The sequence below is a fragment of the Amblyomma mixtum genome, chromosome 4 (assembly GCF_055824585.1).
Source record: "Amblyomma mixtum isolate Tamu chromosome 4, ASM5582458v1, whole genome shotgun sequence".
NCBI lineage: Eukaryota > Metazoa > Arthropoda > Arachnida > Ixodida > Ixodidae > Amblyomma > Amblyomma mixtum.
This window is the reverse complement of record NC_143015.1, coordinates 145,780,761-145,805,651: the sequence shown is the minus strand read 5'-3', so window position 1 is coordinate 145,805,651 and position 24,891 is coordinate 145,780,761. Positions and strand designations below refer to the sequence as shown.

The following is a 24,891-nucleotide window of genomic DNA, read 5'->3' as shown; positions in this document are numbered from 1 at the left end:
AGCAGCTCCAGAACAGTTCCCTTTCACTGCATTCTTCACAGGAGTGAACAGGAACAAAAGCCTATAAATCTGGCTGAACTGTATGATCGTGGGATGGTCATCATCGCCATGGAAAGAGCGAACAATGCCAAAGAATCTCTGAAAAAAAAAGAGAAAGCAGGCGAAAAGTTTGTTAGTAATTTCACCATTTACAACTAATTTTTTTCTTTCGAACAGGCTGCCGCTTATAGGCTGCTACTTAAGAAAATTGCGCTATGTTCAACGTTTCATCATTATGCACGCGTGTTACCTCCAAGGGATCTTGGTTCAGCTTGGCCGTCAGTAAATAAGGCACACCTGCTTTGTGCAGCTCATCAATTATGTCTAAAGCCGACAGCAAGGCCACTCGTAGAGATTCTGTCGTTTGCTGTGAAGCAAACAGGAGCATGTTTCGATGTTGGTGGTTATGCTCTGTTTCGTCAAGCAGATGGAGGAAGTCCTTGATGACCTGCTCGAAGAAATCAATGATTACTGAGTCAAACCCTTGAGAAGCAAAAGCGTATATCACGATAAGAAACAACTCAGAGCCCACCCACTGACATCACATTGAGAAAAAGTACCTGAATCTTTGGCGAGTTCACTCGGATCCCTTCCGCAGGGTGTTTTGCGTTCAGTGCATCGAAAAGATCGTTCATTTTTCTCGTGAAGGCCTCTGTTCCCTCAGTGTGTTCCAGTCCTTCAACACCCTCTGCCCTGTAGACCTGCAGGCCAATGGCAGTGCTCCGACTGAAGAGCTGCAAGAAAAGTAGTGTTTGATGACACCACTCCCAACACTGAAATCGTTGAAATTTATACATTTTTGTGCATGTGCCCCTTGTAGCTAACCTGCACAGCAAGCCGCACATTCATTCTCATGCAGGACCGTCGGTTGCACATGAGCTGCCGTCAGTTTATAGACGACCTTTAGATGTTTCTTCTTCTCCGTCTCGAAGAGCAGTTGATAGTGACTGAAGTCAATACTGTAGTCTCCAGCCTGGAAGTATTGTTTTAAAAAAAAGTCGCAAATACAATTTTTCATCTCATTACCTTAAAAGAGCAGTGACACCAAATTTTATTCGTGTGTTATTTGTTTGTTATGTTGCGCTGCATGTGCTGCATATTAGAAAACATGGACAGCCGCGTGGATTGCGCTAACAAGATGCTGTTTCGGTTTTCGTTTCAACAGCCGAACGACGGCTGTGACGTAACAGACGTTTTGTGCTCGAGGCATAGAAAAACTGCAGTATGGTCGCTACCTTCGTCTATTAATTCACATAAACTTTTGCGCAAGCCTGATTTTTTGCTATTTGAAAAAAATAAATAATCAGCGATTATATCGTGGTTTTTGCATCACTCACGTGACCTCAAATCGTCTGCTTGTTCGGCTTTGCAAACGAAACCAAACAGCATGGGAGAAAAGAAAAGTCAATCACAGATCATTAAGCTGGCGTAGGTGAATGCCATGTTATGGCTCATGTATACTAGTGTCTTGCACACCATTCCGAAGAAAAAGAGAGCATTCAATCGGAAAAAAATTGGTGTCTCTACTTCAGCTGACATATTATTAATTCAAGTGGGTTACTTCAAGCATACCTGGCCATATCTGTGCTTGAGCAGATGGTTCCGCACACATTTGACCACGTGATGAATGTCACACATAAAATGGAGGTACTTCCCCTCAGGTAGACAAGGATGCTGAGTCTTGTGACAAGGAGATGCAACGTTGCCACTGATTCCCATGTGCTGCCACATTGAACGATTAATTCCAGCACCATCGCTGACCACCGATATGACAGTCGCTCCATACTTGTGCAGTTGGATAACTGCTTCCAACACAAGTTGCGCCAGAATGTTTCCAGGGGCAGCTCCTTTCGTGGCAAAGGTCGCAATAGGTTGCACCCAGTTTTCAAGCACAGGCACAAACATAAGAACAAGAGCATGATCCGCAAGCTCTGTGCTTCCTTCTGAAATGTCACCGTAATCGACGAAGCCGTCAATCTTATATGTCGACTTGCTGAAGTTGTACGCCTGGCGCAGTTTTATTTCATCTAATATCAGAGTGCCAAATCCTTGGCCACCCATTCTCCCACTTAACTGCTTTTCTATTGCTTCCAAACAAATGGAGTTGAACCCAAACTTGCAAGGTATGCCTTTAAGGACTTGAGTTAGACGACTCATGGAGGGAAGTGGCATCATCTTCATGTCATAAATAAGCCTGTAAGCTCGTGGGCTGGCTGTCCTCAGCATTAAACACTTTAGCAACCACTCAGCATTGTAGCGCATGCCACATGATGACTTTGATTTCAGCTGCTTTAATGCTGTCATGAACGCCAGGCGCTGCAAAGGTGGGAGATCAACCAGTGCTGTTTCAATTCCTTGATCTGGCCGCCGCGGTGGCTCAGTGGCTATGGTGCTCGGCTACTGACCCGAAAGACGTGGGTTCGATCCCGGCCGCGGCGGCTGGAATTTCTTTGGAGGAGAAATTCTAGAGGCCCGTGTACTGTGCGATGTCAGTGCACGTTAAAGAACCCCAGGTGGTCGAAATTTCCGGAGCCCTCCACTACGGCGTCTCTCATAGCCTTAGTCGCTTTGGGACGTTAAACCCCATTAACCAAACCAACCAATTCCTTGATCTGTAAGCTTTGAGAGCGCTGCTTTCAGTGCCACAACCTCGCTCTGTTTCTTCTCCCGCGCGGCAGTTGCTCGAAAAGCTTTCCTCTTCAAGTTCTGCAGCTTCTGGCCCTTCTTAGGTGCTGCCGTTTTCTTCCTCGCTCGAAACTGTCTTCTCAAACGCAAGCAACGCGCACAGATTACCTGCTTCGAAAAAACATAACAGTGTTTGTGATGAAGAGCTTCCGACTTCGTCAGCTGTTCATCAAGATTTGTGTTTACTCCTGCACAGATATTTAAGGCATCTGTTTCCAGCAGAATGTTCTCAAGGTCCGTAACAGAAGCTACAGTTTTGATCAGCTGCCTGTGCAGCTTGTTGTAGCCGTTCACGAAGCAGCTACCATCTTCTTCTACGACAACAGCCTTGGGAATGACTAGACGGCTTGCCGCTAGCTTTCTGCAGTAGAAAACTGCGCACACCTTCCCAGTTATTTCGTCCTCTATTGATTCATGATGCCACTCAGTAGATGGTAGAGTCGCAGTCGCCAGGTCACCAATCGTCAGTGCAGTCGACGTAGCGCTGGTTTCCGCTGAGCGGGAAAGAGGCATCAGCTCATTCGGCCTGACTGCCTCTACGCAAGGCTCTCCTGAGGACGTACTGTCGCTGCACGGATCTTCACACTTATCAGTCTGCATGACAGCACGAATTTTTGATGACTTCCGTCTAAATTCCACAATTTTCGGCTTTGAGAATCGGTCTGGCAGGCCGGGAAAGAGTCGAGGGATGGCACCGGGCACTAGCGTCCAGTTCCCGCGGGGAATTCGGACCTCTTGCCCATTCACAACGTGCTTGTAGTCCTTGATAATATCATCATGCTCAAAATGACGCTCACATATCTTAGACGTGTGAGAGAGCCGTCTATCCTTGCGATGCAACATCTGCTCCCACCTTTTAAATTCGCTTGCATCGCGAGGCGGTTGGAAAAAATGATGACCGGTGGCATCGTTTCTGTTGCCACTTGTGCAGCCGGGCGCAAAGCAGGATGGCATGTGTACTGTGAGGTGCAAGCCACTCACCGCCTAGAACAGCCAAACTCATAAGTGGCCTGGCAACCCTGACTGTCTCCGCGCGTTCCCTCTCGAAGTGCCGAGTCGGGGAGAGAGCCTTCGGCCGCGAGCGGAGACGCTGCCGTCTGTATTTGAAGCCTTTTGTTTGTAACTGTTCGACGGTAGAGTAAATGCATCCGTGCTCACATATGGCGCAGTCGACGTCCCGAACCTCGGTGTAGCCCGCCCATTCGAAGCCGCAAGCCACTTCACCGAAAGCCAGAGTCAACGTGTGTCGAGCACCAGCAGCCAAAGCCCAACGCCCGTCTCACCGCCGCCGCCGCCGCCATGCCGCTCATAAACTGGGAGGAAGCCACCGCCTCGGACCTCGCTGGTTTTAGAATGGACTTCTTGCGAGATGAACTATCGCAACGTAATTTGGACAATACTGGTTCCAAGGACGAACTTATTTCTCGCATCCTTGCTGACACTGCCGCAAAACGAGTCCTGCTACCGGAAACAACTGGATCAGTCACCGAGACGCAGCCCGCTCCAACTCAAGGTGACCAGTTTTTCCAGCCTATGCCAGTGTTCAGCGCCGACCCCGTACAGAATATGCAGATTTTGACCGCCTACCTTCAAAATCAACTAGCTTTGTCACTGTCACAAGCCTCTACGAGAGCAGTGCACGTAACAACTTTGCCGGACTTGTCATCAACGCTTCCGACGTTCAGTGGCGACGGAGGGTTATCCGTAACCCGATGGATAGACGATCTCGAGCGCACCCAACAGCTTGCCTCTTGGGAACCCGCTACCCTGCTAGCCATCGCCCTCTCAAAACTTCGTGGCCCAGCCGCTGACTGGAAGGAAATCACTGGCCACCAGCTAAAAACTTGGTCAGAGTGGAAGGAAGCGCTTATAGCGCAGTTCGGCGAGCGACTGTCGCTTATACAGTGGCAGGAACTTGTCGGTGCGCGTGAGCAAAGCCCCGGTGAGAGCCTGGTTACCTATACTTTCGCCAAGCTCAAGATAATTGGAAGGTGCCCGCTTTCATTGACTGACAAAGAGCGCATCGAATATTTAATTCAGGGCATCCGTGATGAGCAAGTGGCTACAGCGATCGTCGTTCAACGCCCGAAGACTGTCCAGGATTTCGTCAGCATCGCTTCAGAAGTTGATCGTGCCATGGACCACTCTCGCATGACTAGACTGACAAAGCCATCCGCGCCAATTTCAAGTCGACAGCCGCGTCCTGTCACCTCCAGTGCTACAGCCACGACCGAGAGCACTGCAGACATCCGCCAGCCTTCCCAACCTATAAATAGCACCTACCAGCAACCAAACCGTGCAAGGCTGCCGCCCTCAAGAATATCCAACCTGCCACCTGCTGACCAAGAACATCGGTACGAGGCAATCTATTCCAAGTATGGTGCACCTGCCTACAGACGAGGGCAAGACCTAAGCGAAGCAGTATGTTATAGCTGCCAGGAAAAGGGCCATCTGGCTAGCAACTGCACTGAGAAAGGACAGCCCTCCCGAGACAAGACGCAAACAATCCCTAAAACGCCAACAGCTTGTGTTGGCCGCACTGAGGACCCTTTGCTTGGATCCATGCTCAGGTGTGCGGTTATCACTGCTCACGTCAAGGGCCTTGGAGAGATCAATGACTTCCCAGACAGTGGTTCCAACGTCACTATCCTCGCTGCCAGCCTAGCTGAAAACCTCAGCATAGAGCCGTGGACAAAGCCACCCCTTCTCGTCGTAGGAGGAGCCTCCGTCGTGCCTCAGGGATCTGTCTTCTTGCGAATCAGCGTAGGCCCCCTCTCTGCAATTGTGGAAGCAGCAGTCCTTCAGAGAAATGCCCTTCCCCTTATCCTGGGAGAGGACTGGTTTTATGCTGCTCAAGCGGAACTTCATTTCAGACCACCACACCTTCCTGTTATCTGCCAGCCCTCTACAAACACTGTCGTGCTGTGCAAAGAGGAACTGTTACCGCGTATGTCCAATGCAGTGATACTTAAAACATCAACTTTGTCTCGCTTTGACCCACCGCATACCACCAGCGAACCCCTACAAGTGGATTTTGAACCAGACGAACACGAGCCCGTGTGGAGCAAGCTCAACAAGGCAGCCCAGTCTCAAACTCAGCCAGCAGACTACAAGAGCCCAGCCCAGCCAGCCTCATGCAGCGTATTTCCTTCTGAGCCATGTTCATCCACGCCCAACAGTTTCCCTGATATCATCATCGGGACCCAACTCAAGCCCGAAGAACAGCCAGCAGTGAAGCAAATAGTGCACCGCCACTCACGTCTCTTCGCTACCAGTCCTGATGACATTGGCCTTTATGAAGGCATCGAGCACGAGATCAACTTACTGCCGGATGCAAAGCCTTATGCACGGCAACCATACCGCTACACAGCCAGTGATCGGAAGTTCCTCGAAACCCAAACAACATCTCTTCTTCAAAATGACATCATCCGTTCTTCATCTAGACCTTGGGGATTTCCTGCCATTGTCGTGACGCAGAAAGACAAAAAGAGCCGCTTCATCCCGAACTTCTCGAAAGTTGCCGCACCTCTGCAAGCTGTCATCCGAAAGGCTGACTTCGAGTGGACAGTTGAGTGTCAACAAGCCTTTGAAGCCTTTCGTGCCGCACTTACAACAGCACCTATACTGGGACACTTCCACAATGAAACTGCTGTGCCTATAACCTCTACAAAAGATGCCTTGAAACATCTCCACTCAGTGTTTTACAGGTTCGGTGCTCCTGACCATTGTTTGTGTGACCATGCCAAGTCATTTGAATCACACCTGTTCAAGAACTTCATGCATACGCATGGTGTGAACATACACTTCGCAGTAGCTTACAGGGCAGCTAGCAACGGACTGGTGGAACGTGTCAATGCCACACTTGTGACCGTCCTCCAAAAACTATGCAACAATGATCAGGCACTGTGGGTCTCCAAACTCGACCCAGTGCTAGTGGAGCCCACATGCGAAGCCGTGCAACCTATCCCGAGTCCTGACGAAGACAATGCCGAGCAAATGCCACCTATGACCAATGAGCCGGATCAGCCAACTGGTTCAGCGAGTCAGCGACCTCAGCGTCACCGTGCACCACCCAGGCGACTGCTTGACTACGACTTTGCCAAAGTAGACTAATGTTCCTGTCCAAGAGGACTTGGACTTGCAGGCGGGGTGGGATGTGAGGTGCAAGCCACTCACCGCCTAGAACAGCCAAACTCATAAGTGGCCTGGCAACCCTGACTGTCTCCGCGCGTTCCCTCTCGAAGTGCCGAGTCGGGGAGAGAGCCTTCGGCCGCGAGCGGAGACGCTGCCGTCTGTATTTGAAGCCTTTTGTTTGTAACTGTTCGACGGTAGAGTAAATGCATCCGTGCTCACAGTACCTCTCGCTTGAAGTCACCAAGTGCACATATTTCACCACAAACACGTTTTAACAACACTAACAGCACCACCACACGAAAAACCAGCTTGAAAATCTGACTAGCCTGTTGTAACTGCAGCGAGTGAAACTCCCGCGACAGCAGACGATGTAGAAAAGCTCGACTGCAGCGCCACTAGTTCCCGTGACCGCCACTTTAGCCACCTTCCTAGCGGAGCTGCGAAACTGAAACTGTCTAAGAACGTTGGGTCGCATAGCGTCGTCTGCACGCAGCGCCATGACGGCAAAAAAGAAAAGGTAGTAGAAAAATATATTTTATTCAAAACGTTTTTGTTTACAAAACAGTGGTATAATAACATTCCAATCAATTTAGAAATGAAACAGTACGTAATTAAAATAGTTAATACATTTTTCTTTTCTTAAGTCAACTTTGTAGTCAAAAGTGACCATCATCATCCAAGCTCGCGCTCGCTTTCGCGCGTTGCCGTCTTTCCGAAACGCAGTTTTTGTTCTTCGGAAACGATGCCAAGGTTAAGCCGAGCGCAAGCAAGCTTGCTTTGCGACCAGTTGCTCTACCTGGATTTAAGTTGGAGCGACTTGGAAGATCTTTTTCTCGGGTGTCGGGAACCAGCGACCCGATGCTACTTCTCCAGTAACGGGCTCCTCAACGTCGGCGCCTTGGAAGAGGAGACATTCCGACGAATGTTTCGTTTTGAGAAGGAGCATCTCGATAACTTTAAGACAGCTTTGCTCATACCTGAAGCCATCGAGAGCAGCCAAGGCGTCAGAGTTTCCGGCGATGAAGCCCTTCTAATGGCTCTCCGCCGACTGGCCTACCCTAATAGGTGGTGGGATTTGGAGCCGATTTTCGGCCGCCACTGCTCGGCAATGTCGAGCATTGTGTCAACTCTTTTCGGCCACAATGAGACAACGTTTGGCCACCTCCTGAATCTTCGGGTGCACCAGTGGTTGCAGCTCGCCGACTTGGCGCGTTTTTCCGAGGTACGTACACATCAAGCAATACGCGAATCCTGTACGAAGCGGAAGAGATATCGACCTCCCATTGTTAAAACCGCTGCTCCCCTCTTGCGGTCCTTCCCGACTGCGCATTTCATGATAACAAAAAAGGAGAAAAACAACAACCGTGCGCGCCTGTGTGCTGGGGCGCTGTGATAAAGAGAAACAAGAAAACGAGCGGTGCGGGTAACGGGCCTCCCGCGCCTCGCGGCTGTGGTTACGTGGGTGTTCCTAAAAAAATAAAGCACCTGCGCCTGCTGAGCCCGTTGAAAACGGAACCGTGTGAACTTTGAAGTGCGCTCAAGGGCCCTCCGCAGCTTTCTAGCTTGAGGACAGGTTTTTTTTTCTGGAGTTCAAAGTTACGGGCATGAGTTATAGCAAGGGCAGGTTATGTGCTCAGTACATGGAAATAAATGAAATACGGTATATAAAAAGAAAAACCAAAATAGAAATGTGCTTGTTTTGTTGCAGGCTGTTCATCGCAGGGGTGCCCCCCTTTCCAACTGTTGGGGATTTGTGGACGGCACGGCCAGGCCTATTTGTAGGCCGACAACAAACCAGAGGATCTATTTCTCTGGACATAAAAGGCTGCATGTTGTTAAATACCAAGCCATAATGTGTGCTAACGGCATCATATGTGAGCTTGATGGGCCGTACCCTGGTCACAGACATGATGCTGGTGAGTGAAACGTGATTAATTTTTGCAATTTGGAATAAAAATAATGCAAAAATACTACGATTAGGTATATGAAAACCTTTAACAGAAATAAACTCATTACTGCGAAATATGTTCAGAATCCTATATGTACCAGAACAGACATGAATTTTCAAATTTAATCAATTTATCTGATCTGCTTACTTGGAAATTGTCAGTTGTGTACTTTGATTTCCCCGATTCTGCATGCAAAAAAAGTCATGAATTGGGTGATTTACGGGCTGGCTAGCAGTGCCACTGCGAGGACATCTGACTTATCATTGTCATGACAGTAGAGCCTGATGTCATGTTGTTTTCCAGCCCTAGCGCTGTCAGAGACCAAGAGTGCTGGTGCAAAATTGCTTCATGCTGCTTGACCTCATTCTTATTGTAACTAGGGCTGTATGCATAATTCAAAGCGATAAAGAAAGGATATCTGAAACATTGTACGCTTTCAACATTACTTGGGCAATGCGAAGAGTTCACTATATGTAAAAAGTAGAAACTATTCACATCGGCTTGCACATTTGTTTTCCCAGGGAAACATACAGTACACTAGAGCAACTACATTGTAGGTGTATAACTATTAAGCAGTCTTGCACAGGTTGTGAAAACATCTATTTGTTGTTGGAGAGTGTCACTGAGACCAGTATATATTAGGCATTCATTGCAGTGAATAATTTTGCGGCAAAGACTAAAAGCTATCAGATAATGTCATGTCAGCAAAGGTAGAAAATTAAACACTCGCGCCTTTCTCCGCTTTCTTTATATAAGGGCTAAGATATGCATTCTGAATGGGGCGTGGTACTAAGCAAAGTATATAAGGGCTAAGAGATGCATTATGAATGGGGCGTGGTACTAAGCAGAGTTGTGTGCTTTTGCATGTATTTGATCGGGAAGTAAAAAACACATGCTTCTTGTTCACCTAGGACGACAGGAAATAGTGCCCTGTCGTGTCTTCGTTGTTGTTTTCTTCGCTGTGTCATATTTTATAGCCCTAAATGGACTATAAGCAAAAAGAAACCAATGCTTTTTGAAGGGAAGGAAAGGCAGCCATCACCATAGCTCAGTTAGTAAGGCCACCAGATGCATACTTCAGACATTTTGAGTTCGATTTGCACTGCTGGCATGTGGTTATTCTTTTGTTTTACATTATTATTAGTTATCAGTTTTTACAATGAGAATGAAACGTCAATTTCTTCAAATTTACCAGAAAAATTTTCAAAAAAATATCACCTGTGGTTTCTACAGCGCCGAAGACTGTTGTCTGTGTAGTCATAAGTGCTTTTTGAGTTCCATATCTAAGTAGCATTGAGGTACCGAGTTTAAAAGGAAGTCTTGTGCCAGTTTTATACGGGAAGTATGGCATGGGTGCACTTGAGATAATCCTCTTATGTGCATGTTGTATTATGTGCCCCCTTCCTTCTTTTAATATGTTCTTTTTTTGTGCTGCATGTTTGCTATAACATGGCAAGACATAGTACGTTTTGTTCCATATTAGGCACCTACCCTAGTAGATAAAAGTCTACAAATAGCACTCAGTAACATTCTTCGTTAGTTAAATTTTATTTTACTGAATGTGCTAGTTTCACAGTTAAGAAGTTTATTCTTATATTCCTCACATATGTCTTCATATTAGTTACCATATTTTTCAGGCATCCTTCGTGACAGTGGCCTCTACGAAAAGCTCGTGGATTTAGGTGCAAGGCTCCACCTTCACGATTTATGGTGATCCCGCCTATCCCTTGCGTCCCCTCCTCATGCGGCCATATGGCGGCGCCACACTAAGCCAGCAGCAACAGGCATTCAACCGAGGAATGAGCACTGTTCGGCAGGCTGTGGTGTGGGGATTCGGAAAGACAATAGGCTTGTTTGCCTTTCTTGATTATAAGAAAAATCAAAAATAGTTGCTTCAGAATGTACCGCAAATGTACAAGGTTGCAACCATTCTGACAAACTGTCACACATGCCTTTATGGGAGCCAAGTGAGCATGTTCTTTGGTTTGCGGCCACCATCTCTGCATGCATATCTAAGGCCAGAGACCTGAGCACTTTCTCTGTGGTCAACTTTTGCTGCCTTTTTTTTTCATTGCAGTGTAACAGGTTGAAAGTGTACTCTTTTAGAAGAACTTGTTGTTGGGCTAGTTGGTAGTATTCATAATTAAATTCAAAGGCGCCAAACCATACGCACACACACACACAGGAGAAGAAAGAAAGACGAGACAGAGCGCCACTCACAACTGAATTAATGTGCAGAAAGACACGTACATATATGTCGCTGTCGGCGCATGCGCAAAGAAGACATTCAGCTTCGTGAGGATAAGCAGCGATCAAAAAACGCTTTTTCAGCCTTATACAGGTTTATCGACTTTTCGCTGACGCACAAGTTGCCCCTCTTTTCGATATGGAATGCTTCTATCAGTTCTCTGGCTTTTGTCACATTACTCTTTGCCAAAATGAAAAGAAAAAGTAAAAGAAAGTGGCTGCGGTACCAGGCATGGGCGACCGTTCACGAAATGTGCGGTAGGGGTTGTGTACGAAGTTCCCCTCTCCTGCGGCAGTTCCTACATCGGACAAACCGGGCGATGTGTCAATGAGCGGATCAGAGAACACCAAAGAAATGTAGAACAAAATGAAGATGGCCCCCATTTACCCATGCACATCAGAACCTGCCCGTCGCGCACTTGTGAGCCATGCTTTTCGTATGTGCGGATTTTGGCAAAGAGTAGTGTGACAAAAGCCAGAGAACTGATAGAAGCATTCCATATCGAAAAGAGGGGCAACTTGTGCGTCAGCGAAAAGTCGATAAACCTGTATAAGGCTGAAAAAGCGTTTTTTGATCGCTGCTTATCCTCACGAAGCTGAATGTCTTCCTTGCGCATGCGCCGACAGTGACATATATGTACCTGTCTTTCTGCACATTAAATCAGTTGTGAGTGGCGCTCTGTCTCGTCTTTCTTTCTTCTCCTGTGTGTGTGTGTGCGTATGGTTTGGCGCCTTAGAATTTAATTATGTACTCTTTTAATGTAACAGATAGAGCATTTTCTCTGTAGTCAGCTTTTGCTGCCTTTTTTTTCATTGCAGTGTAACAGGTTGAAAGTCTTTTAATGTAACAGATAGATTCTTGTCCAAGTGCTAGAAGTAATAGTAAGCACTAGACTTCCTGAGGCATTAACGTCGCAGTTTCATTAAAGAGGTGAAATAATTCATCTCTCATGTCTAGCAAGTGGTAATTAGCTTTAAACAAAGTAGAAGAGGTCGTGGGTTTATTCTCACTTGGCGGCATGGTTGGTTTGGTTTGGTTTATGGGGGTTTAACGTCCCAAAGCACCTCAGGCTATGAGGGACGCCGTAGTGGAGGGCTCCTGAAATTTCGACCACCTGGGGTTCTTTAACGTGCACTGACATCGCACAGCACACGGGCCTCTAGAACTCTGCCTTCAGAGGGCGGCATGGTTGCTTTTACTTTACTTTGTTTATAGCGAATTACCACTCCCTAAACTCGTGACATCAATCATTTCCTCTCATTAGCAACAATAGTAATAACAAAACACATTTGCTTGCCACCGTATCAGAGTGCATTTCTTTGCAATTGTATCTTGACGAGTTCCTTAACTTCCCTACTCTTGTCTGCACGTCAGAACACTCATTTTGAACATGCATTTGCACTTGCTCATTTATTGTTATTAATAACTGTGAAGACGAAGACGACCGTTCTGCTTAGCGCTGGCATTGCCATCGCTGCGCGTGCTGTGTTCTCGCCTTCGCCGACCACGGACTGTTGCCGCCCTGCTCCTGAGGTCCCAGTGCCTCCAACATGCTATTCGAGAGCAGGTTGCTGAGGTGCTTCCGTCAGCGCATTCACCATCACCTGTCGCAGCTCCGCTGGCGTACGCTGACGCCGCCCCAAGACCAAGTCGCCCACCGCTCTGAATTATGCCAACGTCGCCCCAAAACCTGTCGCCCGTCCAATGACTTACGCTGAAGTCGTCGCACAACCTCGGCCGCCTACGCACCCTATAATGTCAGTGCCCGTACAAGCGCCGGCACCTTATCTGCGACTATCTCCACGAGACCAAGATCCTTGGCGCACGACGGATAACCGGCCTATTTGCTACACTTGCGGATTGCCTGGCCACGTAGCCCGCCATTGTCGTCGCCGTCTCCCAGTTTCGGCACCGCCGGTCAGGTACTGGCCTCCAGCGCGTCAGTACTCCGCGTCTGCTGAGCCCCGTGCGTCCACTCGTCCTTTCTCCCCCGACCGTTCAGCGATTACCGACCGCCATTCCCCTTCGCCGCGACGACGCTCCATTTCTCTGATGCGTCGCCGCCCAAGTAATTCTCAAGAGGAAAACTAGATGTCGCAGTTCCTGAGGCAAGAACTGCGTCCTCGTCGAACTACCAAAGACCTCAGCTGTCCCCTGCGAACCTTATTGACGTTTCGGTCGAGGGAATTTCTGTCATGGCCCTTGTAGACACTGGCGCCGCAATTTCAGTAATAGACGCAAACCTTTGTCGCCGCTTGAAGAAAGTTAAGACGCCAATTGCCGGTCTCTCGCTGCGCACGGCCAGCGCTCAGCACATCAAGCCGTCGGCAGCTTGCACCGCTCGAGTTTTAATTCAGGATGTCCTCTACACGATCGAGTTCGTCGTACTGCCGTGTTGTTCTCACTCTGTTATTTTGGGCTGGGATTTTCTGTCTCTTCATGCCGCTGTCATCGATTGCGCTCGTGCTGAAGTCGGGTTCTGTGCTCTGCCCCAATCCCCGCCGGACGCTGCTCCTTCACCGCCATCTATTAAAGCCCTCGTCACCGAAGACATCGACCTGCCTCCATGCTCTTCCGTCCTTGTGTGCCTCTCTTGTGCCCCTTCCTGTGATGACACTGTTCTTTTCACGCCAGCCCATACTTTTCTCCGGCGCAAGTGCCTTCCTCTGCCTTACACTGTATTGAATATTTCTGATGGCCTTTCTGTACTGTGGGTCTGTAACCCGCTTCCCTACCCTAGTGCTTTGTGCCGTGGCGAATGTGTCAGCAGTGTCCAACCTGTTGCGTCTATTCTAACCCATGAGGAGACTGCCGGTTCATTGCACATCAGTCTCGCTGCACTCAGCCCACCATCTTCTACACCCACTCCTTCATCTACCGAACTATTTCTCCGCTCCGTCGACGCAGATCTTCCTCCGCCGCAGCGCACGCAGCTTCTTGACTTGCTCCACCAGTTCCGCGCCTCCTGTCATCACAGCTCACTGGGCCAAACTTCGACTGTCACACATCGCATAGACACAGGTGACCACGCTCCTCTACGGCAGCGCCCCTATCGTGTGTCGGCACCCGAGCGCCAAGTTATTGAAGATCAAGTCGACCAAATGCTCAAGAGCGGCGTAATTAAACCCTCAAACAGTCCATGGGCTTCACCAGTTGTGCTTGTCAAAAAGAAAGACGGCTCCATCCGTTTCTTTGTAGACTACCGCCGCCTAAACAAGATTACGCGCAAGGACGTATATCCCCTGCCACGCATCGATGACGCGCTAGACTGCTTGCAAGGTGCCGAAATATTTTCCTCTTTAGATTTACGTTCCGGGTACTGGCAGGTACCCATGGAAGAGGCCGATCGCCCCAAGACAGCTTTGCTACACGTGACGGCTTATATGAATTTACCGATTTTAAACCGATTCATCCTTCGTCATGGCGCCCCTCGCGAATTGCTGAGCGACAGAGCACGCGCCTTCTTATCCGATGTGGTGAAGGCACTGCTCACCAAGTGCAATATAATTCATCGCACCACCTCCGCATATCATCCACAAACCAACGGTCTCACCGAGCGCTTTAACCGTACCCTCGGTGACATGTTATCTATGTACGTCTCTTCAAACAAGTCTAACTGGGATCTTGTGCTTCCGTATGTAGCCTATGCGTACAATACCGCAACGCAGTCCACTACTGGCTTCTCTCCTTTCTTTCTTCTTTACGGCCGTCATCCTTCTGCTACCATCGACACCATTCTGCCGTACCAACCCGACGCTTCCGACTATACGCCTCTATCTGAAGCCGCCCAGCACGCCGAAGACTGTCGCCGCATCGCCCGTGCTCTCACAACTGACAACCAGTGCAGAGAGAAATCCCGCCACGACCTCAATCAAACAATGCCACACTTCCCCAATGGCTCCCTGGTGTGGCTCTGGGTTCCGACAAATACTCCTGGCCTGTCGTTAAAATTTCTCGCCAAATACCATGGCCCATATCGTGTCCTGGAGCGTACATCTCCAGTTAATTACACAGTTGAACCTCTCGTGCCGTCTTCTGATCGCCGCTGCCGTGGACGCGAGACTGTTCACGTCCAGTGCTTCAAGCCATTCTGCAACCCAGCCATTCTGCCCGCGCCCTAAGTCGCCAGGTTGGCTCCCCTTTTCCCCGGGGGGCAATTGTGAAGACGAAGACGACCGTTCTGCTTAGCGGCGGCATTGCCATCGCTGCGCGTGCTGTGTTCTCGCCTTTGCCGACCACGGACTGTTGCCGCCCTGCTCCTGAGGTCCCAGTGCTTTAACCAACCCCCATCCTACAATAACAAATATGGTGTGTGTGGTGGTACTACATTTAACAAGACTGACCTCTTCAAATATTACAACTGTAATGGGAACGACAGGCAGCCGTTCAAGCGGAAGTGGCTGTGCGGTCCACTTCCAACCAGTTAAGCTAACACCCGCTGGGTCATCGTGGCCGTTGACCACCTCACCCGCTACTTAAAAATGTCGCTTCTCCAATCTGCCACCACAAAGGGTGTTGCTTCTGTCATCCTCCACCGTGTTGTTGTTCTTCACGGCTCCCCGAAAGAACTGCTGAGTGACCACGGCCGTGTTTTTCTATCGGAAGCCGTCGAGGCGCTACTAAAGGAATGCCAAATCGTTCATCGTGGTACCAGCGCCTATCACCTCCAAACCAACGGCATTATTGAGCGGTTCAACCGCACACTCGGTGACAGGCTCACCATGTATGTTGATAACGCCCACTCAAAACTGGGACAAAGTACTTCGTTTTGTAACCTACGCATGCAATACGGCTATGCAGACAACAATAGGATTCTCCCCTTTCTTTCCCTGATATGGTTCAGAGCCTGCCCCTGACTCGTGACTCCTGGGAGTAGGCCTGTCACGATGCTCTTTGATTAATGACCACCGACCTGTGCTTCCAATGTGCACCTTTGCACAGTTATTAAAATAGGTTCTTTCATGTGTTCATTATATGTCAGTGTGAAAGTCAGCGATGATAAATACACAAAAATTTTAACAGTGAAATGTTTTCAAGATGCATATAAATTAAACTTTATTTTTTTAACAGTTGTTCTACTAGGCCGAGCAGAGCTTGTTGCTGAGCTAAAAATAGCTGGCGTTTCTCTGCACGGGCCCGTTGTTCACTTTCTCGTTGCTGTCGGAGCGCAGCAGCCTCCTGTGCCCGTAGCTCCCTTTCTTGGGCTTTCTCTTGGAGCTCCATCTCGAGGAGCCTTTGCCGATTGGCAGCTTCTTGTTGTCTAAGTCGCCGCTCTTCGATCTTCTCCTCCTGTTCTGCCTCCCACTCGCCCCTTCTTTGCTCAACCTTGAGCCTCTCTATAGCTAGGCGCTCCTGCTCAAGGCTGAGACGCTTCTCTTCAAGTGCCCATTCTTTTCCGCGCGCATTTTTTTCGTGGTGAAGTCTTTTTTCGAAAAAAACCAGATTGTCTGGCTGTCGCCTCTTGGTACCTGCAAGTAAAATATGAAGGCAGTGGTAGTTCTCATATTTAATTTTCCCTAGGAGGTCTCTGCTTTCACTTGCAAACATAATATCCCAAGAATAAAGTTGTCTTTGCCTACTACCAGACACATTTTCTCATTCACATAAAGGCACTCCATGTATGCGTGAATCTTTAAGGGGATGAAGTCCAAGATGATGCCTTCACAAATGTGTGTTTATAAACCGTGCTCAGGGGAGCCTTTTAAACTTGACTGCACTATCAATCTGTCCATTCAATTGTTTGTCCTACATAGAGGACATTTCCACTGCTGCATGGTGAAACATATCACGCTCACTGCAGTAGGAAAAGTCTGCACTAATGTGACCTGTATTTTACAAGTGCTTGACTGTACATATCTGCATAAACAATGTGAGGGGATCACTTGTTGCAAATCGCTCAAAGAACAAATACAAGATAAGTATCTTAATATGTGTTGAAATGTCACAGTTCAGAATTTGTTTGCATTGTCCTTACGAGCATAATGTATTCATGAAAATTTTATCTTTCTTGGGTAAAGCAGCTCTTTAGCTTGTATCTAGCATGAGGAAGCATGCCCAGTTTGACGGTAAAAAAAAATAAACACTCCTGTTGTTCAATCCAACCACAGATGCTCGTGTTTTAAGACGAGCGCTCTAGCCACTACACCATCTGAAGACGCTTCCCGGAGCCCATATTGAAGCATGCTAGGGGTAAACACCTGAATTGCACTGTATATTGGGGAGCAACAAGAAAGGAAGGAAGTTGAGGAAAGGAAAGGCTTGCGTCTTTTTCGTGCTACTGACTCTCAAACCATGCATTAAGGAATGAATATCTGAGTTGCACTCTATACTGGGTTGCGCTAAAAAAACACAGCATGATGATATACGAGGGGGTACCCAAAAGAAACCGGACTTATTTTTGTTTGAACTTATTTGTTCACATTTTAAGCACAGACCGTCAATCTCCTTCAAAGTATTCCCCACTTGCAGTGATACGCTTGTCGAATCTTTCATTCCATTTTTCAAAACATTTTTTAAATCCATCTTTTGTGATGCTTGACAGTGCCTCCGTCGTTTTTTTTCTTCGCCTCAGCAACATCAGCGAAACGCTTTCCATTCACCTTTTTTTTCATTCTAGGAAACAAAGAAAGTACCACGGGGCAAGGTCGGGAGAGTATGAGGGTTGAGGAATAGGGGTCATGCCATTTTTGGTCCAAAATTGTCGTAGAGACAGGGCTGTGTGAGCAGGGGCATTGCCATGGTGGAAAAAACAGTCACCCGACCACCACAAATCTGGCCGCTTCCACCGCACACTGTTGCCCAATCTTTTCAAAACATCCAAGTAGAAGGCCTGGCTAACTCTGACCCTCCGGAACAAATTCTCAATGGACGACTCCTCTCACGTCGAAAAAACAAATCAGCATTGTTTTCAGGTTTGGTTTCACCTGACGAGCTTTCTTGAGGCGAGGTGAATTTGAAGTTTTCCATTGGCATGATTGTTGCTTTGATTCAAGATTCGATTCAGGAACATTTGAGTTGTCCCCATAGCATCGTCCTTGTACGTCTTTCTTAATATTTCAAGAGTTTCCATTCAACTTTTTCCGAGCAAAAATCAGAATTTCACCGGCGCACGCTGTTCACGAAAATCAGCCATTGCAAAAACGACGTTCACAGAAAACAGTCGTCACTCTAAAGCTCTGCCTAAACTAGTCTGACCTCCTTCAACAACGGCCTCGGCTTACTGACTCTGGAATGTTCGTTCTATGCGCTCCTAGTGGCAAAACGCGGTACCACAGAATCTTTGTCGACCAAAAAATTTAGTCCGGTTTCTTTTGGGTACCCCCTCGTACCAACTAGCCACAGTGACTACTCTTCTTTTGGTGAATGTAGCTGTTCACTTCCCTCGCTTTTCGCGCTCAGCAGTTCCGCTGCTGTAGGTTGTAGCAGTTGTTGTTGGAGTTGTCTCTATCAACTGGGGACTGCAGGATGCAGCCAACTGTGAGCTGCAGATGGGCACACTGGAGGATGTGTAATCTGGAAGTGGTGGTGGTGATTCAGTGTTCTCTGTAGTGTCTCCAGCATAAATCCTCTGGAATATTTCAGTTGCTGACTCTTCAGCCGAGCTCGCTGCGGAAGCAAAAAACACAGATTATAGCAATAAAATAACCGTATTGAACCATCAATGCTTTCATTTTCACAAATGTGGCGAGTTGGACTCTTTGATTATTTGATCCCTACAACTGCTATGAAACAATCCGAAGGCTGGACGAACTGGAGCACAGCCCCCAATTTTAGTGTTGTGTCTGTCGTGAATTTTTATTACACTGTTTGTGCATGAATTTCATGTATACTTTGCATTTTTCTGCCTAATTTAGACCTCATTTGATTACAGATTGAGCTGCGACACTTTTGTCTTGCCAATAAAATTTCTGGAGCTTGTGTATTCAGTGTTTCATCAGCCGAGCAGCCGAGCAACACAACTAAAGAACACAAATCTCTCCTACTGCTGTCTGTGCCAACTGCAGCTGTCCTACAATTCGAAACATCCAAACCTCATCAGCTAACATGACTTACCCTCTCCTATGTTTACTTTTTCACACTCCGTTGCATTGCTATAAAAGAGATATCTATAGTATGCATTCACCTATGTCACAGTGCCCGCGATTTTATGTTATAGGAAGTAGACCGAAAGGTAGCATGCATATGTAATTGACTTGTTTTCCCTGAAGGAGCTACACCACGAAATCGCAACTGTGATGTGAATGTCTCCTACATATTATGTGCCCAGCACTTGTCCATTTGGTAAGGATATCCTGAACAATCACAGAGAAATCGATTGACAGTCTGTCGCCAAATAAAGTAGTGGGGATTTATTTTTTCATTGTTGTTAATGACGGGAAATAATTGGTGTCACATGCTTAGGAGTTGGTAATTAGCTACAAAGAAGGAAAAAGAGCCATGCCACTGGTCGGTTAAAAACTCGTGACTTCTGGGGGTTGTGGGTTGGATACCACCAGACGTTATGTATTTGGTGGCACATTTTCTTCCATATTATTTATAGCTAATGAACAGTTTACAAACATGTGACATCAATTTTTTCTTCTCATTACCAACAGTAATAGAAATATCCTTTGCTTGCCATGGTGTAAGTCTGTTTATCTGTGATGTATCTTGACGAGTCCCTCAACTTCCTTCTGCACATCAACTCATGTTCGTTTCCCAAACTACTACTTTCTCTATTAATCCATGAAATTTCGGCACTCAATCTAATATCAGGTCTTTGCTTTAGTGAAAGCTGAGGCCCCGAAGGTGCCAGTCATGACATGAAGACACCTGTGCCATGCATTTTACTTCATTCTCAAGCCATTTACCCTCGGAGGCTTTTGTCTAAGAGTATGTGTGTTACTGCCTCGTGGCTTTTCTTCAGCGGCATACAGAGACCCCTATACATTCCCACTGTTTGCCATGTTGGTGAACAACTCAAACATTTCACCAAAATTCAAAAGGCTATAAGCTGATGTGTTGAATTGAAATTAGGTGTTCTAAATGAAAGTAAGGGTGCAAAGGTGTTGATTGCTTCAAAAAAATGAATGTGCCACAATTCAGCCTTGCTTAGCATCCCATATGACAAAATGCACAATTACTGGAAAATCTGTCCTCGTTTGCAGCATGCCCATTTTTGAGCTACAACGATATACATGAAGTCTGCACGTTCATCTCAATAACAGGTTTTCCACCGTACGATACAAAATGTGGTAACTGCTTGCAAAAGCAAGCTGTTGGAATATTCGACTTGCTTTTTTAGCGCAAAAAAACACAGGAAAAATATGTTTGACTGGACAGAGTGGTAATTGACAACTTGGTTTTTATTTAAAGACCACTTGGTTAAATACAGCTGGTACGCTTATCAACAAAAAAAGATGACACACAAGGGCTTATAAGTTCCTGAAAATTACACCAGACTTCGAAGTGAAATTTGGCAATTTTCAGTCTTACCGGTATATCAACTAGCCTGCAAAAATGCCCTTTGAAATATGCTATTAGAACAGCCAGTCTCCAAAATATCTCTCTCCTGCTACCAAATGAGAATAAAATGGTCTTACACGCGTTATCCGCCGCCGCTGTTTCGTCCGGGTCCTTGCAGCCGCTGAATCTCTGGCCGCAGACGCTGTGTTGCGATCTGCAGGCAGCACTGCGCAGGTCGGCGGAGGTACTGGCCGGGTGCCAGAAACTTTCTTGGCAGCTGCTGGCCTCACGGTATAACCATGCTCTTTTGCAAGGTCAGCGATTTCTTGGAGCAGTCTCTCCTTTTCGTCGTACTGCTCTTCTGTTCCTGATCTGCACATGTCCACGCCAGTACATAAGTTAACAAGATTGCTTAGTGCCCTGAGTGGTGCAGTTGCTCATATGTCTGCCTATTTAAGCACGACGAATTTTTGAACGTGCTAATGAATTTTTACGCATTTTTCAAAACTGTCTAAATTCTAGAGCACTAGAAATGTTAGAACCAACACAGACTTAAGCTTGCTTCAATTCCTTTGCAGACACCGCTCCAGCGCTCTAAGTATACGTTTTCCCCAGGATGTACTGCCATCTCCTCGCTATTTATACATAACAAACTAACAATACATAACATAACAAACCAACTGGAATTTGTGCTTACTTGCGGAGATTCACGCGGTCGTTGTGCGCAAACTGTGCCAGCAGCAGGTCGCAGCGGTCGTGGATGGCTCGCGGAGAAAATGTTTTCTTAATAGCATTGTGCAAATTGTTCGAAACGGTCACCCACCCGCTAATTCCCCCTTCAAAAGGATTTGTGGCTAGCACTTCCCGCAACATAAAAATGTCGTCAGTCACGGTGAAGCGCAGCCGCGCAAGAGTCGCCGTCTTTGATGATGCCATTGCAGGAGACCGACGATAACTAACATTTCGCGCGCTATTTCTCTTCCTTAGTCGCCGTGGCTTTGACTTCGTCTTGAAAAACGCACCGTAACTATTTTTAGCCAGTGCACGCTTCCGCTTCCTGCGTTTCTATGACAACCTCGTAAACACTCCCTGTTAGGGCTACGATCGATGAGTTCGAGAGCCGTTTTAGAAAAATAAGGCATTTTACGGTTCAATCTTTGCGGTCGAGTGAAGTTGAAACAAATCGAAGTCACGCGGCACCATTTATTTATGCTTTGAATAACTCACAGCGACGTATCCACGGTAAATACGCGGTGAAGTGAGCAGTCCCCGCTTCGATGCACGCCGCCATGTTTTCTACGCTATCCAGCGTTCGGGGGCCCCGCTATTTCGCCCATTTAGCGTTAGCGTCGCCCGCTCACGCAAAGACCCAAGGGCCAATAGCGTTCTGCGCATGCGCAGTGGCGTCCCGCTATTCCCCTATGACCCAAAGCGATAGGGTGACGCTATACTAAAACTCTCTAATGACTCGGGACGCTGGATCCGCGGCTGCAGCAGTGCGATAGCAACTTCCTCCGCGGATGTAATGTTGGGGGCACGGAAGGTGAGGCCCTGAACTGGGCTGTTTTGGCGGACGACGGCAGCCGTGTACCAACCCCCATGGTGTGGACCGGCCGCGTCCGTGTAAAATACCCCTGGTCGAGCAGCATACTGCTCGGAAATGGCATCCGTTTGTGCGAGGCGGCGGCCATCATGGGCATCCTTTGTCATCTTATTGGGGAGGGGGCGAACCTGCAGGGCGAAGCGCCAGGCCTCGGGCATGGATACCCGCTTCTCCTCTTGGGTTGTGTAATTGATGTGGGGGCGGGTCAGAAGGTGGTGGTGGTGAAAACTTTTAATTACTGAAATAGAGTTTGGGAGCCACAGAGTGGCTCCGTTATATGGTCGGCGTCCCTAGTCCGGGACACCGCATGACAATGCCCCGTCTCTCACCCGTTTCACCAGAGCCCTTTGGGACTCAAGCGAGGAGCAGTTGAGGAGGGCAGTTTCCCATGCCTCTCTGGAAGGGGTAGGGGAAGGGGGGAGGTGGGGATTTTGAGTACATGCCCACACCATGTGGAAGATATCACAGGTCTCCCCACAGTGCGGGCATCGCCCATCCGTGTTACGATCGTAATGCTTTAAGATTGCAGGACAGAGTAGAGTACCTGTCTGCAGGCGCCTTAAAGTTCGCTCCTCCGTCTTACTCAACCCCTTTGCAGGGGCCGGGAAAAGGCGGTGGATGTCGCTATAGTGCGTTATAATTTCCCTGAATCGCAGCAGCGGCTGGTTAGTCTCCGAGCCAGAAGAGCTGGGATGAGGAGCCCGGTGAGTAAGCGCTCGGGCAGCCGCGTCAGCGGCCTCATTACCTCTAAGCATTGGTGGCCAGGAGCCCAAATGATTCTTTTGGGTGTTGGATCAGTGGCAGTCCGTCTTAGAATACAAGCAGCTAAGTGGGAGATCTCCCCTGCCAAGTAATGATCACATGATTTTCGGGAGTCCGTAATGATGATTCTCGAATTGGCGTGGGCGGCAGCAAGCGCTATCGCTACTTCCTCGGCTCGCATTGAATTCGGGGCTCAAAAAGAGAGTCCATCAACGTGCATTTCCTGGTGAACGACAGCAGCCGTGTAAAATCCCGTGGGCGATGGCCCTGCTACGTCTACATAATATACACCGGGTCGGGAGCCGTATTGTCTCTCAAGAGCCCGAGCCCGCGCTTGTCGCCTGTTTACGTGCATGTCGGTGTCCATGTTACGGGGGAGCGGGGAGACCCAGAGCATATGGCGCCACAGTACTGGGATACGCTCCGACTAGGCGGCTACCCGCACGTGTTTTGCTTAACCGCAAGTATTGATTGTGGAGATGAGCCTCGCGCAGCTCCCCACAGGGAGCCAGCCATGTGCACTTCACTTCCTTAAAAATTATCGGAATCTAAAACGCTGTCTACGCCAACGCCAATGAGCACAATGAACGCCGACGGCTTATGGCGTCAGAGCCGCGTTTCTGTCACAACGTTATCAATGCCAACGGATGCCGCGCACATCTCTCACTACCGCCACGTAGCTTAAAGCATGACTGAGGTGTCCACTGTCCCAGAGGGCAGTTATGCGCCTTTCCTTTGCTTTCGAACAGTGCTGCCAACCTCCAGCTCCGCTTCTCCCCGGGAGGACTGGGAGGCGACCCTGCTCGGCTGCCACGACTTACAGGCCCAACAAGCCTTAGTCGGGCGCGCCCGGGCGGCGGCTACCGCCAATGGGGAACTAGGGACCTCCACCTAGTGTTTGTAAGGATCGGTCCCTTACGGGCCGATCTAAACACCTCCTGTTCTGAATAAATGTTTTCACCACCACCACCACCCCCAATTTGCAATCAAAACTTCCCTAGATTTCCCTAGATACAAAATATTGGTTGGTTGATTGGTTGGTTGATTGGGGTTTAACATTCCAAAGCAACTCAGGATATGAGTTGGTAAATGAGACTTCGGTAGCCAGAGTTGACAAAATCAGGGTCCTAGGACTTATAATACAGGACAATAGAAAGATCACAGAGACAATAAACAGGCTTAAGTCCACAATTAACATGACAACCCGGCTCATAAGGCGAATAGCTAACAAAAGACGGGCAGTCAAAGAGAAAGGTCTCTGCCGAATGGCTCAGGCTTTCGTGATAAGCAGAATAGTTTGCGCCGTTCCCTACCTCAAACTAGGGCTGGCGGAACAGAATAAAATAGATGGGATCATAAGGCAGGCATATAAAGCAGCACTGGGGCTACCCCACTGCACTCCTACGGAAAGACTTCTTAAACTGGGGATCTACAACACCACCACGGAACTATGCGAGGCACATATATTTGCGCAATTAAGGAGGCTTGCGACCTCACCGCCGGGGAGAAAGATCCTGAGCAACCTAGGATTACATGATAGAATTCCGGAAAGAAATGCGCAGGCAAAATTACAGACCAAAGTTAGAAAATCACTCACTATTAAACCACTTCCAAAAAACATGCACCCTGCTTTTCACGAAGGCAGGAGGAGAGCCAGAGCAAAGGCCCTTGAAGCCAAGCTCGAAGGCTCGGAATACACAACCTATGTAGACGCGGCGGAATACGAAGGAGGCGACTCCTTTGTGCTCGTTGCCGTGAACGACTCGGGTGAAACATTAACGGCCGGTTCGGTCAAAACAAAAAACTCAGGGACAGCGGAGGAGGCGGCTATCGCCATGGCAATGGCCAGCACCAAAGCAGTCACCATAATTAGCGACTCCAAGGTGGCTATCAACAATTTTGCGCGGGGTATGATCTCCCAGGAGGCAGAACGAATATTAAGACATAAAGACTGGGACCAAAGAGAGGTGGAACTAATATGGGTGCCGGCACACTCGGGGAACAGGGGAAACGAGTTGGCTCACAGT

General features: G+C 48.1%; 2 pseudogenes; one reads left to right on the top strand and one right to left on the bottom strand.

Annotated features, from left to right (window-relative positions):
* Positions 1-363: 363 nt before the first annotated feature.
* On the bottom strand, positions 364-888 carry LOC149348658 (uncharacterized; annotated as a pseudogene).
* Positions 889-7,600: 6,712 nt separating this feature from the next.
* On the top strand, positions 7,601-10,837 carry LOC149348657 (uncharacterized; annotated as a pseudogene).
* Positions 10,838-24,891: the final 14,054 nt, after the last annotated feature.